This window comes from Rhinopithecus bieti, unplaced genomic scaffold (assembly GCF_001698545.2).
Source record: "Rhinopithecus bieti isolate Rb0 unplaced genomic scaffold, ASM169854v2 scaffold_73753, whole genome shotgun sequence".
Taxonomy (NCBI): Eukaryota; Metazoa; Chordata; class Mammalia; order Primates; family Cercopithecidae; genus Rhinopithecus; species Rhinopithecus bieti.
This window is the reverse complement of record NW_016827135.1, coordinates 5,941-12,864: the sequence shown is the minus strand read 5'-3', so window position 1 is coordinate 12,864 and position 6,924 is coordinate 5,941. Positions and strand designations below refer to the sequence as shown.

At 32.7% G+C, this 6,924-nt stretch overlaps 1 long non-coding RNA gene across 1 annotated transcript; it reads left to right on the top strand.

The window, feature by feature from the left end:
- The first annotated feature begins 290 nt into the window (after nt 1-290).
- LOC108523199 (uncharacterized) lies at nt 291-5,632 on the top strand. The gene is made up of 5 exons (XR_001883746.1): nt 291-431; nt 652-712; nt 3,163-3,253; nt 5,433-5,461; nt 5,555-5,632. It is a non-coding gene; the product is annotated as an uncharacterized LOC108523199 (long non-coding RNA).
- Nucleotides 5,633-6,924: the final 1,292 nt, after the last annotated feature.

Genomic DNA, 6,924 nt, shown 5'->3' with positions numbered 1-6,924 from the left:
CCCCATTATGGCAGCATTTTCTATGCTTTTCAGGTAAATCTCATTGTTCTCTCCTTTGTACCCTTATGCATTTTATTGACTTAAATTGTAGAACTGGTGAATTATACTTTTCTGTTCTTTTTTTGTTTTCACATATCTCTGCCATTTCTTGAATATAGGCCAGAATCTATCTTCCATGTATATTTTCTGCTTCTCCCAGGATAGTGCCTATTATTTGATAGATACAGTGTATGTTTTTTCTTGTTGTTGTTCTCTTTTGTCTTACTGATAAATTGTGTGAGTGAGTGAATAAATACAATTTTTTCCTGAAGTTTTTTTTGTTATTGTTGCTTTTGTTTATTGTTTGTAATAGGAGGAAGCAACAAAGACAGTAACTGGACAACAAGAAAATGATATTGGCATTATTGAACAAGCTCCACAAGATCAAACAAGTAATGACAATTTTATTTTATACCAGCTATTAAAAAAAAACTTTCTGATATCTTTCTTCATGCTATCAATTCTTTTACTGAACCTGCTTCAATTCTGAAATTCTATTTTGCTGTTAGTTTTATTTTGAAATACTCATAAATGGCAATAGATTTGTATATGGTATTCCAATTTACAGTAATAAATGTTCTCATATATGTGTCTGTGAATAACATTTTGTAGATAAGATACCCACATCAGAATCAGGACAAAAGAAGGTACAAAATCATCTTCAGATTCTGAGGTATGTGTATTGTTGTTGTTGTTGCTATTTTAAAACTTAAGTAATGAGTAATTTTAAAACATAAAAGGTGATTTGACTTTATACTCTCACCTCTGCATGTGTCCGTAAGGTGGGTGATCATGAGGTCAGGAGATTGAGACCATCCTGGCTAACATGGTGAAACTGTCTCTACTAAAATACAAAAAAATTAGCCAGGTTTGGTGGTGTGTGCCTGTAGTCCCAGCTACTTGGGAGGCTGAGGCAGGAGAATGGTGTGAACCCAGGAGGTGGAGCTTGAAGTGAGCCAAGATCACGCCACTGCACTCCAGCCTGGGTGACAGAGTGAAAATCCATCTCAAAGAAAAGCAAAAAAAAAAAAAAAAAAAAAAAAGAAAAAGAAAAAAAGCATTTATTTTCTGACATTTATCAGAACATACTTCATAATCATGTGCCAAGTAGATAATAGCTGCATAGTGCAATTCTGCTAATTTGCAGATTAATTTTGAAGCCAATGTAGAATAGTGCAAAAGAAAATAAGGCTTAGAAGGCACTAGGAATCTATTTGAGTTCAAAGTTGAGTTTGTCTAAAAACTGAATAATTTCTCTCTGTTCATTTATGGGCACATACATGATTCTGTGTATATCTAGATGTACAAAAGCTCTAATTGGATTCAGGGAGAAAGAGTTTAAAGTGAAGTCTTAGTCTTGTTCAACTTGGAACTTGAAACGATAATGCCTGGGACTTGAAAGACTCCATCTCAAAAACAAAACAAAACAAAAAAACCAAAAACAACAACAAAAAAACACTTATAAGTCATTATAAATTTTTCTTAAAAACAAAACAGAGAATGTTTGGTTAGAGAAAATTGAAGAACTTTGTAATTAGCACGGGTATGGGAGTGGCAGTGGAATTCTGTGGTCAGAGTTGATCTTTCTGAAACTGCCATTTAATCTCCATCTCAAAGATGAAGAGTATGTCATATGAAAGTTTAGGAGGAAGACATTCCGAACAGAGAGAACAGTGGAACATATTTGTTCATCATTTTGTTCTTAACAACCTAGAATGACTAGGAAGCAGAAAGTGGGGTAACCACCAACATCATCATCATCCTCATTGTTCTAAGGTGAAGAAAAATCTGCAAATACGTGTCTGGCACATGTTAGATGTTTCATGAATACATGCTTTTATTTTTCTCTTTATGAAGGCTTGCTCTACTTTTNTGAGGGCATCTCTGTCTCAATTGTTAGCATATTTATTTACAGGTTTCTATTTAGTTGCTATGTATGATTTTCATTAATCAATCACATCCCCTCATCCATGATTTATTCTTTTTTTCTGTTTCGTGGAAGAATCAGAATTTATACAATTATTTATACTTAGCATTTTGCCACACGGAATAGGAACAACCTATACCATTTCAACGCAAACCCAGTTAAATAAGGTACTATTAGAAACTAAACTCTCACATTTTTGCACACAAGAGGTAATTAATACAACTGTAAATTGTGAAGAGATATTTCAAACTATAACATGTAATTTTTAAATTTTAATTATTTCTATAATACTACAAGCTGTGTAAGAGTACATTTTAGTCCTAGATTATTTTGGTTAAAAAATAATCTAATGGATACCACCATGTTTGTATAATAATAAATTAGATGAACGGAATGATAGGAATTAATTCATTGAAGAAGGGTAAGATAAACATAGAGATTACATGAGACAGGATGAGACAGATTCTTATAAAAACACAGCAAAAATTGTGGATTAAATGAGAGCAGGAACTCTCTAGAATAAAAGATAGGATATAAATTATTTAAAATAAAAATTAAGAAAACATAGCCAGCTAATAAAATATAGCTCAGGTGTCCTTGAGTGACTTATAGCAGATTTTAACAAAAAGCTGACAGAAAATATAAGGACGAGTATAGGTAAGAGCAATTTGTTGTACACTTTGAAATACCTAGTAGGGAATAATTTAAATGTTTCTAACATAAAGGAAAAATAAATACTTAAGGTGATTAATATCTCAATTATTCTGATTTGATTATGCGAATGTATTAAATGATAACATATACCCACAAAACAAGTACATTTATAGTGTGTCAACAAAATTTATAAACAAAGAACAAAAATTTAATTTTGGTGTTTCTTGCCTGTAATCCCAGTATTTTGAGAGGGCGAGGTGGGCGGATCACTTGAAGTCAGGAGTCTGAGACCAGCCCAACTGACATGGTGAAACCCTGTCTCTATTACAAATACAAAAATTTAGCCAGGTGTGGTGGCTCATGCCTGTAGTCCCAGCTACTCGGGACACTGAGGCAGGAGAATCACTTGGTCTTGGGAACCGGAGTTTGCAGTGAGCCAAGATCATTCATGCCACTGGGCAACCCTGCGAGGCTTCATCTCAGAAAAACAAAATAAAAAAATAGTAAAAAATGAAATTATTTATTAATATTATCTTTAACAGATTATCTCTGTGAATGATACACAGAATTATGTGTGTTTACCTGAGGCTACATATCAAAAAGAAATAAAGACAATAAATGGCAAAATAGAAGGTAAGAACCATTTTTTATTTAAAACATCTTTTGACCAATTATTTGTCTAAAAGCATGAGGACTGATATACTCTGACAGCCAAAGAAAATTATTTTTTAAATGCCTAGCATGGAAGGACAAAAGGAGTGAAAGTTACATGTCTTCGCAGGTGTTAGCAACAGATTATATTGAGAGTGCCAAAAAAAGAGCTGAATTATTAGTTTAAATTCAATATACCTGAGGAAAGGAGTACAAGAGGGAATGAAGACAGAGGAAGACAGGGAGTACATGAGGGAACAAGAAGCAGGTTTATATAATGGAGAATGGTAAAATAAAATAATTCTTTAGAGAAAGATAGAGCATGGTTAGAAAGCTGGGAAGAGTAAAAAGTGACCTTCTATTTCCAAAATTTGCCAGGGAATTACAGCAAACATGTTATCACTCCTGTCTTTCTCACTGGTGGGAAGGCATTAGGGATGGAAGCAACTGACCATAGAGAGTTGTCTTTTATCTGCAACAGGTGAATATAAGCATATTGGCACAGCCATGCGTGTATATAATTTGTCATATACACTCAGTATAGACCACAAGTTTTCACACTTTATAAAATCAGCTGAATACCTTTTTAACAGTGCACGTTGTGATTCAGCAGACTTGGGATTCTGGCATTTTTAATAAGTTCTCAAGTGATGCTGTTGCTGGTGGTCCTTGGACCTCACTCTTAAGTAGCAAGAGAATAGCCTTTCCTTTGGAAAAATCTGGAAGAAGGGCAATTGGATAGAAGACATAACAGGGTCAAGGGAAAGCATTATATTGCTTTTATTTCTGCATCTGTTTCTGGCCAGAGGGGAAAAAGAGGTAAAGAAATAATAATTACGGGTGTCAGATACTATTCCTAATCAAAGAGAAAGAAAGTGTTGGGAAAATTGATTTTAAAAGATGTTGAATGGGAAAAATCAAGACCACAGGTGTGGACATTATTTTGGCTAAGAAAGAGGGGTTGTGAGGCAGGAAACGGGGCAAGAAAGAAGATAGCCAGACAACTTTGGAGTTTCTGAATAGGAAATTTGAGTGAATTCACTTCAGATGCATTTACAATATTTGCACTCCAGAAGATTAGATTTTGGGTACTCCAGAGACTACCGGAAGCGGAGGATTACTAGAATTGGAGTAAACTATGGTGACTTTTTAGTTTTCTCTATCACTATCAGGCATAAAAGGTATATATTTTGTTGATATTAACTATTCAAATGAGAGGTATTTGAATCTAAGAGCATTGGCTTTATTTTTAATGAAGCAAATTGTTTTGGTAAAATTGTTGTTCTATGAAAATCCATTAGACACTTTAATAAAGCAGAATAATTTTTAGAAACAAAAAAATACTGAATTTATTACTTGAATTCTAACTTTTTTAAAAATATTTTTCTGATTTAAAAATATAAAATATTATTTGTATGTAATAAGTATGTTGCCATAAATTTTCAAATAAACATGCCAATATTGAAAGCTCATTACACAAACTTTTAAATTAATTTTGTATATATTTTTTACATGAGTGAATCAAGAAAATTTCTGAGGATAAACTAGAGGATACAGAAATGTAGGCATATGATTACACCACATGGATATGGAAAACAATGAATATTTTATTTAGTATTATCCCCTAAGTAAATATCCAAGCTGATCAATTTGTAACACATTCAGTGATGAGATGTCAGTTCTGCATTCAGCTGAACTCTCATCACAATGGTGTACCATCTCAATTGTAGGACAAATTAAAGAACATGATGAATGTAATGCTATAAATTATTCTAATGTATTTCATTAAACATATGGTGTAGGATTCTATGTTCAGCTTTGACATTTATTTTCTCAGGGTCATGATTTGCTCCTCTGATCAAAAATCATTTATGCTTTCATCACTCAGCATATACATATTAATATCAACACATTTTGCATGCAAAACACATTCCCACTTTTGAAATCTTAAATGCATGTTTGATGAACCCTAGATTCCTAGTTTCTTCAGTGTATTTCTGTCATGTGAGTGTCCTAAACAAACAAAAGAAAATCTCCTAAATCTAAAGGAATCATTCTCAAAGCTGAGCAAGAGGACTCAGTTAGATACTATCACTGGGTTCATTTGTGGTTGGTTTTGTTATATTTACCTACGACTAATAATAAATCTCTTTTGCTTTAGAGTCTACTGAAAAGCCCTCTGACTTTGAGGTATTGAGTTTTATAATTTTATCTTGAATTATTTATTAACTATGTATTTTGTGTACATTCGTTATTAATCATTTTTCTTCTAAACCCATTTAGCCTGCCATTGAAATGCAAAACTCTGTTCCAAATAAAGCTTTAGAATGGAGGAATAAACAAACATTGAGAGCAGGTAATTTTACAGTTCAACTATATTAAAATGAATATTTCAGTAGTTGACATATTAATAGTCTCATCTCCCCAATGTTTATTTTTCAAATATTATGGAAATATTTGAGTTAATAATGTCCATAGTGGTATCCACATTTGAAAAACTGATTATTTACAAGAACATGAATTTAATTAGTTTTTTTTAAAATTAGCTTTAATTTCAGGTGTTTCTACTTTTATGTCCTGATACTGTAATGTTTTGTATTGGGAATGTCTGTATGACTTAAAGATTCAAGAAAGTGAAGAGAAAGCTTCACTTTTTGACATGCCAATTGTGTTTTAACATTGGTTACCTCATGTGAATGTAGTCATTTGAAGCATCCTAAGGAAATCAGTTATTCTGATTAGCTTACTCTGTGTGTGTGTGTGTGTGTGTGTGTGTGTGTGTGGTGTGCATGTTTGTGCCTGTGTGCATGTGTATGTGTGTTTGTGTGTGGTACCCTTAGTTTTTAAAAATGGGAGAAGTAATCATTTCTTTATAATTATATTTGTAAAACTGTGATTCTGAAGCATTTGGCTTTAGTGTCTTTTCATTGTTTAGAGGTAAACAATTGTCTAAAGTAGTTTTTAAAAAATTATTCCTATGCATGCTTAAACATTATACAACATATGTGCACAGTCATAGATAATATGTAGAATTTGTTTTTAACTTCTAATATGTAAATAATTGTACATTGTGTGTAATTTTCTGTAACATTCTTTGTTTGATCAGCATTATATTGTAAGATCTGTCCATAATAGACAGAACTAGCTCTGGTTTTGTTTTTATTGCAGTCTTTATATAATTCCATTATATAACTGCACCACAACTAATTAAAGTTTGTTTATGCAAAAAAGAAAAGCAAATGCAAATTTCAGTCTTCATTTAAGTTGATCTACTGATTTTTGATATATTAGAAATTAAAACTAAAGAATTTCAAGTATAACCATGTACAGTCATCTACTTTAATAAAAATGAAAACTGTGACCTATGGACCATTAAAGCTATGCTGTTGTAACACATTATTTCCCTGAAACAGTGCAGTATACACTTCTAAAAATGAGATTGAAAATAGTCAATAACAAAAGTATGATTTGAGTTTTGGATTCTCTACGTGAAATTTGAACTTTAGGGATGCTCATCTCACAACTTAAAAGCACATTTGAAAACCAGATATATCGGCCGGGCGCGGTGGCTCAAGCCTGTAATCCCAGCACTTTGGGAGGCCGAGACGGGCAGATCACGAGGTCAGGAGATCGAGACCATCCTGGCTAACACG